This window comes from Merops nubicus, unplaced genomic scaffold, assembly GCF_000691845.1.
Source record: "Merops nubicus isolate BGI_N331 unplaced genomic scaffold, ASM69184v1 scaffold9023, whole genome shotgun sequence".
Classification (NCBI taxonomy): Eukaryota; Metazoa; Chordata; class Aves; order Coraciiformes; family Meropidae; genus Merops; species Merops nubicus.
The window spans coordinates 13,210-23,954 of record NW_008596845.1 but is presented as its reverse complement, the minus strand read 5'-3'; positions in this window follow the sequence as shown (position 1 = coordinate 23,954).

Sequence of the window (10,745 nt, the reverse complement as noted above, 5' to 3'; positions counted from 1 at the left end):
GCACTCGCCGTCACCGGGGCACAAGCCGTTCCCCATGGAGAGCTCAGGCACCGTGGCGTGCTCAGCCTTGCCCCAGAGTTGGCCTAGCTAGGAATTTCCTGACTAATTTCTTTTGTTTTCCCTTTTCCACATTCAAAATTTTCCATTTGTTGAAATCATATCATTTCTTTATGGAAATGAACCCATCTTAAGAAAGGCTTTCAGAAATCCAGCGTGAAGTTTCTAGTCTAAACAGGATGAGGCTCCCTGGTGTAGAGGAGCTAGCGTGTACTGTTTTTTCAAGCTGTTTATTCTCATAAAAATCCAGAGTGCATTCTGCACTAATTAAACTTGCACTGAAAAAAAAAGGAAATCCACGTTGAGTTTTGCTAAAGGTGAGAAAATTGCTTTTAGCTGGCCCAGGTGCTGGTTTTGGGAGGGTGTCAGGGCGTCGCTGCCTGCATCCCAAGGCTAAATCCAAGTGGGACAGAGGCAGAACTGCTGAACAGCTTGGGAAAGCCTTGTGCACGTCTGTGCCCTGGTGTGTATCGGCTCCCTGCAGTGGGGTTGGGGCTGCCTGGCCCAGGGGTGGCTGGAGCTCTGCACCCCACAGCCCAGCAGCAGCTCCAGGTCCAGCTCCCCTCCCCTCAATTCGGTCCCAATCGCTCATGGAGGTAAAACCCATTTTAGTGTTTGAGAAGCCAATAACAGAAGGGGATTATATTGATGAGTGGAAGACAGCAGGTTATTTGGAGGAGAAAAATCACTGTTTAATGGAAAGCAATCACAGGCAGTCTTTGAAAACATCTGAAAGATTTTGGAAATCTAAATGCAGCAAAACCTGTTCAGACACCAGGTCTGTCTTTACTTTTCACCAGCAAGTTTCACCTCTGAAGATTTTTTTATTCGCTGGAAACCCAAGTATCTGAAAACATTTTCTTTTCCTGTCAAAATTACAGTTTCAAAGGAAATTTTTGGAGCAGCTCTACTGAAGGATGGTTATGATTACAGGAAAGAATTACAGCAGTGCTGCTAAGCAGACATAATTGATCAGCATAGCAGCGATCTTCACAATATCCCCCACTCAAGACACAGGAAACACTGCAAATACCACTTGTAAACGAAATTAGGCATTATTATTTTATAACTGTTGTAAGGTAAATGTCAAGCTTTTAATGGCAATCACTGTAACTCCGGCAGGAGTCGGGTGTCTGAATTAGCTGGAAGAGGTGAGAACCTCCCAGGGCTGGGAGTTAATAAAACTCAATAAATATCATCGGTCGCTTCCAGCGCTTGGTGAGTGCTGGGGATGGAGTGGTTGGGGCAGGGGGCACAGGGGAGGGTTCCTGCAAATTGGGCACTACTGACCCGGAGGGGTGGGAGCAATGGGGGTGAGCACACACGTGTGCACACATGCATACGCAGCCAGCTCAGCCCCATGTGCCTGGCCCCCGGGCAGGGCAGGGAGCAGGATGAGGCCCCGCCACACTGCTGCTTTCCGGAGAGAGAGTTATGAATGAACCCTTGAGCCCAGGGGGGTTGACGGCAGCAAAACCCTGCGCAACCCAAACTGTCCTTTCCCTCAGCAGCTGTGGGCTGTGCGACAGCTGCTGGATCCCGACAGGGAGACGGATACTTGGGATGCAGAGAGGGACAGAGACGGCGGGATGACTCTGCTCAGGAATGTTTTCTTTTTTCCTGCATTCCCCAGTGCTCTGGCTCAGCACTCAGGGTTTCGGAGAAAGAGAAGAACAATGGATTTTCCATGAATAGTCAACAATTTGCGGGGAGAAAAACCTGAGTCTCTTTAAGATGACAATCAGGTTCTCTGTATAAAAAGCAGCTCTGATGGAAATCTCCCATCAGTGCCAATGAAGAGGGAACAATCACTAATTTCCTTGAAGCTAATGAGTGCGAGTGTATATGACAGGGGAGAATTTAATCTGATGTGAACTGAGGAAGAGAAGCAATACTGATATTAATGTGTGACTAATTGATACCCAGAAGAACATTTGAAATGATTAAAAGGCATTTGATTTTTATACAGGACAATAAGAGGCTCATTGGCTATGACTGGTGCATCCTTTCAGTTTTCTACTTCTTGCTCCAATTTGCTCAGAAAAATCTATCATCTCCGCAGCGTAGCCTGACTGCCGCATAAAATCTCTGTGCCTAGAAATATTGTACCAAGAAATTCCTCCTGGACAGCATGAAGGTTCATACACGGTGTGAGCAGGGGCAAGAAGCCCGGCAGAAATAAAATAGGTCCCCAAACCACTAAAATGCAGCTCCCCAAAGCAGTGGGGCTTGGACAGCATCCTCCAGCAGAAAACCCGCTGTGATTAATACGGTGCTCTTTGTTATAATGAAAAACCCATTAAGGTCAGTGGCAGCATCTCTGAGCAGCACTAAATTGGAACGATGGAGACAGTAAAGTTAAAAATGAGCCATAATATTAATGTGGATAGTGAATTAATTGGGCAATTCCATAGGTAGTAAGTAAATCATAGCATTTACTGCAGGACGCAGCGCCTTGCGGCTCTTGCTGTGGGCTGGTGTGGTGGCAGTGGTGGCATCTGCTCCTGGATGGAGTCACACGGAGCTGCAGCACCCGGGGGGACCCTGCTGTGTCCACCCCTGCCAGCCTTTGCCCCTTCTCTGCTCCTTTGTGTGCTGCTGAGGGGTCTCTCACTAGGGGAAATGCCTCCCGCTTTGTTCTTTTAAGTGCTTCAGCCCCAAAATGTGTCCAGAGTGCTGGTTACAGCACGTCTGGGATGCTGCATCCATGGTCCAAGATGTCTGTCTCCTGGTCTTGCAGTTGTGGTTCAAAGTGTCTGTCCTTTGGTCCTCAGCTGTGATCCAACCTGTCTGTCCCCTGGTTCTCAGACATGGTCCAAAGAGCCTGTGCCTTGGTCCTGAAGTCATGGTTCAAAGCAACAGTCACTTGGTCCTCAGCCATGGTCCAAGGTGTCTGTCCTCTGCTCCTCCAACTGTGGTCCAAAGTGTCTGACCCTTGGTCCTCAGCATCAGTTCAAGGTGTCTATCCCGTGGTCCTGCAGCCATGGTCCAAGGTGTCTGTCCACCTTTGCTGTTGCACACCCAAAGCTTTGAGCAGACTGCTGGTAGAGTTATGGAACAGCTGTCCCCCTGGTTTAAGTGTCTCTTCAGAAAGGCTTCCCTGCCCCCGGGAGCCGTGCTGCCATTGCACAGCCCTCAGCCACCTCCTGCTGCTTTTGTGCCTCGGGGTGGACACTGCTGTGGGGCAGAGGGCAGGGATTTATACCGGGGTGAAGTGTCTGCATGCATGTTGGTCAGCTGCTGGCTTCCTCTCCATTGCCAACATCCCAGACGGCAAACAGAGAAGGGGAAATCTCACATAAAAAAGGAAATTGCTCATTAGCTGGTGCCTGATTACACAGAACAGTCTCTGCTTCAAGCCATCCCAGTTTCTGTACCATTTGCCAGATGAGAGGACGCGTACCTCCTCTTATCAACTAGCCACATATGGCCTCAGTTGAAGGGAGGTTTCAGTAATTGGCCTATTCATCATTCGTTGTTTATCTTAAGTTCACATTGTCATAGGGAACTCCAGAGACATCCTTGATTTAAGTTAAGAAACTTAATCATTATGATAAAACTGCTCGGGGAGTTGGACTTCATGTTGGAGATGCACGTGGCCATGTGGCACTCTGGCAGCCCGTAGCCACAGCAGATTATTCAAAGCTGACAAAGCTTTTGGAGAGAATAGAAAAAGATAAATTCATGGTGGCTGTTCTGATGGATCTGCTCAGAAAGTTATTACCGAAGACACACACTTCTCCTTGCTCACAGCCCATGAAAAATCCAGCTCCTCCGAGCTCAGGGGGACATCTACCTCATTGCTGCTGTTGCGACTCCCTCGTCAACAGAAGTTATTAACAGCGCTGGAGAATTTTATCCAAATGCCAGCTTCATCTTGATAAATAACAATTTCATGTCTCTGTTCTGCTGGGTGAGTACAGGGTTTTATTTCAAACACTTAACTTCCTCAGGAAGGCTTCCCCATGCACGAGGCTTGGCTCATCTCTAGAACAGGTGCTGAGCAGTTTTTATTTTCACAAGGCTTCAAATATCTGTAATGCAAAGACCAAACCCATAATCCTGCACTGTCATAAGTCACTTCTCCCAATAAAGACCTGCTTCCTACTGGGAGTGGTAAAATGGGGTTGAAAGCTACGTGTGTATCGGTGTCACAGGGAAAAGCATTTTATTAAAAATATTTTAAGGGTTGTTAGGATCTGTAGGAATAGTCTACAGCTCCTCTTGGATGTGCAAGAAAGGAAACCAAGAAGAGGGTGACTGGGGAGCAGGGGGTTGGGGTCTCATGGGGAGAAGAAAATGTTTGGTAAAAATGGCTGTGTTGTGTTGGGATTCTGTGAAGAGAATAACCACTCATATCACTGCTTAGTAAACCTAAAATATTTAATATTAACTTATTGAACATTTCCAGCTGAATCAGTTCAGTATCACATGGCTCCTGCGTTATTTTATTCTGTCACCTAATATATGTATTAATGTTGTTGACTTACTAAAGCAATCAAAGACAGAGTTGAGATTCCTCCTGAATGCCACTAATCCAGAAGGAATATATTAAATTGAACAATTTCAGCACGGTTAATTTTAATTTGATTGCCATTAAATTTCCCATTGATGGCCTCTGTAATTCATTGCACTGTGATGCTGCAAGTGTCGTTCTCCCTCGAGATGACACAGCCACAGCATCCTAGCAATGGGAGGGTGAATGCCCCGGCCTCCTGGGTGCACTGGGGTTCCTGGGGACATCCTGGGGCTCAGGAGGTGAGGATTTGCCTGGTCCTTTCACTGTGATGTCTCCATGCAGCCTTACTTGCTTCTCCAGCACCTCAAGCTCAGCTGCTGCCTCGTCTCAGCTCTCATACGTACAGCCAAGCAGTTCACAGCTCCAAGGTCCTTTTGGAAAAAAAATAAATATAGCAGCTATTTGAAAAATCAATAAAATAAATAAAATGAACTAAAGTCAGTAGGATTGCCCATCTCTGCCCCAAACAGAAAGAAGCAGTGGAAGGCTCTGCAAGTCTACGAATTTTGGAGTTCATCAGCTAGTGCTGCTGCAGGCTGGCTTCCCTGACCAGTAGCCAGGCTGGCCCTGGGGGTGCCCAGACTCAGGGGGACCTCTTCAGCCAGCTCTGCTTTCCCCTGGGGCAGCAGGTGCTCCCCATGAGCAAAGGTGGTTGGAGCCAATGCTGCTCAGCTGCCTCTGCCTGGGAGGGTATATAGAGGATGTGGGGGCTGGGTAGGGAGCTGTGCTGCTGCTGCATCTTGGCTGACAGAGGAGGGCTCCAGGAGTATGGGGAGCTGAAGATCAATGAGTAGAAATGGGGACAAACAGAGATGGAAAACAGAGCAGGGAGAAGACTCTGGTGTGTGCAGGTGAGGTGGAGCTGTGGGGTCATGGCAGTGCTGTGTGTATGAACCAGTCTGGAATGGGAACTGGGCCAGGCTGGGCGGTGTGCCCATGCTGTGGGGGTGGTAGGGCATTTTCTTCTCCTCCTCCTGAGCAGCTTCCTCTCTGCCACAGCCATGTGTGCTCACAGAGGAGGTGTGGAGGGGAGATGGTGAGCATATTGGTGGTGATGGGCCACGGTACTTGCTGTTTACTTGCCTGTGGGAGTGGGCACCAGGCTCCTGCCAGGCTTCCTCCAGCCTGGACACTGCGTGGGAGCAGCTTTTGGGGACAGCCACATCCTGGTCCTGAGGCTGCTGCTGCAGTGGTGGCAAGCCAGAGGGTTCAGGGCTGTGTCTGGTGGTACTGGTGGCTGCTGCGGGTTGTCCCAGGAGATGATGTCCCACTGGGACTGGGGGCCATGCTGAAAGGGTGAAGGGTGACAGCTACTGCCCTCCTGGGAGGTGCCTGACCCATGGATGGGGCTCCCCTAACACCCATTCTGGGGTTCATGGGAGGGCTGGCTCATACCCTGGGTGGTGCTGGGCCACTGGTGCTGCCCTCATTCTGTGCCCTCCTTCCCCCATAGCCAGTCTGGCTGCAGCTCAGTTCTTTCCTTGACTTGGTGAGTCTTTGCCTTTGGGATCATGGTTCTGTGCATGCTGTCTGCCCTTGCCTGCCACCCGATGTACCCCAGAGGGGCTGGTGCAGTAGGGCTCAGCTCCCTGCCACACCCTGTGCCCCCCAAGTCCTTCTGCAATGGGCTGAGTCCAACCCTCTGTGCCTCTGGAGCAGCCCAGGCATGCAGAAAGCATCTGCATTGCCTCCTCTCAGGTGGCACCTCCGTTTCTCCTCTCTCCTTCACTCCTGCTGAGGCTCTTATGATGTTTTTTTTTTTTTTTTTTTTCCCCCTGTCATTAAGGCGCTCCATCTCAACCTCTTTCTCTGCTATTGCTCTGCTCTCCCTTTGCTATACCTAGCAGAGATTTTTTTTCCCCCCCTCCTTCCTTACCAAGGTGCTTCTCTTCTGTTGGATTTTTCTTTCTTCTTTTGCTTTGTTCCAACTCTCCTTCCTGGTTCTTCCTACCTCCTCTTTGCTCTTTCCTTCTCTGTGCCACCTGCCCAAATCTTCTCCTCTTGCACCCACAGCATCCCCCCCACTCCCTGGCTGTCTTGGCTCTGTGACAGGAGGGGGCTGCCCCCCAGGAAGGCAGATGCACCCCAGCATGCAGCCCCTGCCCCCTGGGTTTGTCCCTAATGAGCTCTTGCCTGGCAAGTGGAGATTCCTAGGACAACCTGCTTAACTTTGCTGTCAGCTGTGGTGATTGGTTTCTGCCTTTTTACATTTTTTTTTTTTGTCCTGTGAGAAACTGCTCACTCAAGAAAGCACATTTTTCTTGCTTACTGGGAGTTCCTGTTTGTCATTTTTATAAATCAGTGTTTATTGGCCTAATTATTGTAAATGCAGAGCCCAATAAAGGTGACTGTGATTGCAATATCTGATAATGAATTTTATAACAAACCTGCTGAGCCTGAAAGCTGCCAGCAGGAAAGGCATTATGTCAGGTTAATGACAGAGAGGAGAATTCCTCCCTGCTAAGCTTTCTTCCAAAGCATGAAGGGTCTCTGATGGAGGCTGCTGGGCTGGAGGACCTCAGGTTGGTGGGGTCTGAACCTCCAACACTGCACCCCAAAGCTTTTGGGGCTCCTGTTTCCCCTTGCCCTGATGGGGAGGGACATTTTGGGGGTGGAGAGATGTGGGGAGGCTCAGACCCTGCTCAGCGTGTGCAGACCTCAGGCAGCAGCACCCAGAGGTGCCCATGACTCTCCTTTCACTCCCCCCATCTGACCTAATGCTACCCTGCAAACGCTGAAGGCAAGGCACAGGGAAAGCTGCTTAAATAGCACCTAAAGCTAGCTCAACTCCAACTGCTGCAAATAGATTAATTTGAAAAATCAATTGAGCTCTGCAGAGGTGGGTGTTCCAGTATTGATGCTGGTGCCTGCTCTGACCTCATGTCCTAACGTGTGCCCTGGGGCAGGGGGCAGAATCCCCTCCCTGCCTACAGCTCAGCCTGCTGGGGGGCAAGCAGCTCCCCTGCCCATACCTGCAGTGCCTGGGGCTCACTCCATCACCCCCACCTCCTCCTGCCCGTGGTGTCTGCTGAGATGGTCCAGGGCAGGAGTCAGCAGTTGTCTAACATCATCCTGAGACCTGGATGAAGGGATTGAGAGCACCTTTGGCAGGTTTTCAGCTGACACCAGGCTGAGTGGGGGTGTTAAACTGCAGAGCAATCTGGACAGGTTGGATCGATGGGCATCAGGTGTAACAAGGCCAAGTGCTGGGTCCTGCCCTTGGGTCACAACAACCCCAGGCAACATTACAGACCTGGGGAGTTGTTGCTGGAAACTGCCTGGTGCAAAAGAATCTTGGGGTGTTGGTGGACAGCCAGCTGAACGTGAGCCAGCAGTGGCCAAGAAGGCCACCAGTATCCTGGCCTGGATGAATACCAGTGTGTCCAGCAGGAGTAGGGAAGTGATCGTGCCCCTGGACTCGGCACTGGTGAGGCCACAGCTTGAGCACTGGGGTCAGTTTGGGGTCCCACAGTAGAAGAAAGACCTTGAGGGGCTGGAGCAGGTCCAGAGAAGGGCAACAAAGCTGGTGAGGGCTCTGGGGAACATGGCTTGTGAGGAGCAGCTGGGGGACCTGGGCTTGTTTAGTCTGGAGAGGAGGAGGCTGAGGGGAGACTTTACTGCTCTAGACACCTTCCTGAAAGGAGATTGGAGTGAGGTGGGTGTTGGTCTCTCCTTCCAAGTAACTAGGAGATGTGATGAGAGGAAATGGGGCAAGTTACACCAAGGGATGTTTCAGCTGGATATTAGGAAGAATTTCTTTCCTGACAGAGTGGTGAGGTGTTGAACCAGGCTGGCCAGGGAGATGGTGGCATCACCGTCCCTGGAGGGGTTCAAGCATGTGTGGAGGTGGTACCTGGGGACATGGTTTAGTGGTCATGGTAGTGTTGGGTTGATGGTTGGACTTGATGATCATGGAGGTCTTTTCCAACCTGAGTGATTGCATGGTTCTATGATTTTGCTGGGGAAAGCGATGCTGCCCTGGCAAGGCCCTGGTGCATGGAGGGTGTGGGGATTTATGGGCTCCCTGTGGGGTCTTTGGACTCACTGTGATGCTGTTACCACATGGTGTTCCAAGTGCCACGGACCCATCCAATGCTTGAATGAGGGTGGGGGACCTGGGGTTTGTGGTGGTGCACGGTGCCTGTCATCGGCTCCAAATGCTACCTGACCATGATGGCCCCAAGCTCCTGCTTGTCTCGGTCCTTATCAATGCTTATGGTTGGACTGGGCAGAGTCAGCAGCATCTGCTCATGTGTCTGCTCCTCCAGCATGGCTCTTTCCCAGGGTTTGGACCTGGATCTGTGTTTCAAAGCTACAAGTACTGGGCTCTGGGCTTTCAGTCAATGCATGGTAGTCAATGCTACTCCAGGTCCCTCTGATCTGAGAGCCGTCTCTGCCGTGCTGCAGGAACTGGGGTGACTTTCTAAACCTGGGTCAGACCCAGAGCATGGCCTCATGCTGCTTCAAAACCTGGGCCTGGAGGGTTTGATTTGGCTCGCTCACCAGCAGCAGGAAGCGAGTGCAAAAGGGAAAGAATAAAAACTAGAAGATAACATGTTTTCTCTTAAATAATGCAGAGGAACACCAGGGAGGAGGATGTACAAACGTGATTTAGTCCTTCAGCCCTGTGTTATTTGCTGCCAGTCACCAGCGTGCCCCAGCTGTGCCTCGGGGGGCTGAGGGAATTCCTTGCCCTCTGCAATGTGCAGATGCCCCCACTGAACCTTCTCTCCCAAAACACTAACAAGAGGCTGGAGCTGCTGCTGCTTTTTGCATCTTTAATATTTGGTCGGCAGCTGCTGTTTGATGCTACTCAATGTGGGAGCAAATTGGATTAACTGGGATAAGCAGAGAAAAATAACCAAACGTGTGCAGGGTTTGTTTGCAGAAACTGGTGTCTGCAGAAGCTGGTGAGACCTTGAGAAGCTCCTGGTGCATGGGGCAGGGCAAGCCCAGGCTCTGGCCTTGCTCTGTGGGTGGAGTGGAAAGGGGAAATTGTGGGGCAGGGGCATAAACCCATCACAAGGTGCCCTGTGGCCCTTTCCCAGCAGGGTCTCCCTGGCAGCTGTGTGACCCAGTGGTTTATTGGTGTTATCTGCCACGTGTGAGAACACTTGTCTTCAGCAGACAACACTCTCAATAATGCAGTCAATAAGAAGAGGACATGGATACCTTGGGAAAATTTACTGAGAAATCTGGGAGATGTTTGTTTGGATAAATGAGCACTGAGCACTGTATTTGTCACACTGTGATCACAGCAAGCTGTGGTTTGGTGTTTCTGCACCAGCCAGAACCAAGTAACTTCCTGTCTCTGCCCCTGGAAAAGACCCTCCCTTGCCCAGGAGGGGACCAGGGCACAGGAGATATGCAAGCAGAAGAAGTCCTTGCTGCTGGAAGCAAGAAGTTGAGGCAGAAGGCCAGTGGCTGTGGTTGCTCCTGCCTGATGCTCAGCCAGCTGCCAAGAGCATTGCCAGGGCAATATCCTGCCCCATCCTGCTCAGCCCATGGAGCAGAGTTATTTCATTCATCTCATGTCATCTCCTCGGCTGATCTAGCTGCAATATTGGAGAAATAACTTTTTGCTGCTCCCTGAGGAGGAGCAGACTTCAGAGGCCAGGAGAGCTCCTCCCTCTCCTCCCTGCTCTCAGTGGGCTTCGATCCCTAAAGCTGCCAGAAGCTTTGCAAATCTTTGATTCCTTCTAACTCTTCAAGTCAGGGATGCATAAAAAGCAGCTCATTCATGCAAAGAAAAAAACCAAAACCAGCAAACCAACCAGTTATTATCATCATCAAACCCTTCAAACTCCCAGGGCAACTTAGCAAGGTCTAGATGAAGTCACGTCCCTGTCCCAGACACCGAAATGTCACATCGTGTTGGTCGATGCTGCAGGTGCTGTCAGCAAGTGGTGCTGTGGATCATTCCCCATTCTCTTTGTGTACCCAGCTCCCTTGGATGCTCTGCTTGCTTCTCCCCCGAGTTACCACCCCGACCACGTGCTGCTCCTGCTCCCTGTGCCACCCCAGCGTTGTGGTCCCTCGGGGTGGGAGCACTCGTGGGGTGCTGGTTTGTGGAACCTCATTAGCCGCAGATAAATGAGGAGTCAGGTAAATTCTTACTCCAATTCCTGAAATACTGGTTTAATGCATAATATATGTCCAGGGGTAAATC